Raw genomic sequence first — 340 nt, 5'->3', positions numbered from 1 at the left:
TTGCAACCAGCATAGCGGCTGGAGGCACACGAAACACAGCGCAACACTGACTGCCTGATTGAGTCCGTGCATGCGACACCGGAGTTCGGAGGCAATATACATACGACAGAACCACGGCTTACATAAGGGAATATCTTCAAATATCCAAGACGGTCCCGTGAGAAAAGATTGAACATGGATCCCCGTGTGTCAGCAGGCGTCAGCTGACCGTGCTGACGAAGGCGCGGCTGTCTGAATCCGAATGATGCATGCAAAATAATAATAACTGAAGTCAAAATTTAATGGAATATCTGCAATTTTAGCTAAATAATCAAGATGGAAGTAATTCAGTACAATAAAA

The sequence above is a fragment of the Penaeus monodon genome, chromosome 23 (genome assembly GCF_015228065.2).
Source record: "Penaeus monodon isolate SGIC_2016 chromosome 23, NSTDA_Pmon_1, whole genome shotgun sequence".
Lineage (NCBI taxonomy): Eukaryota > Metazoa > Arthropoda > Malacostraca > Decapoda > Penaeidae > Penaeus > Penaeus monodon.
This window is presented reverse-complemented; position numbering follows the sequence as displayed.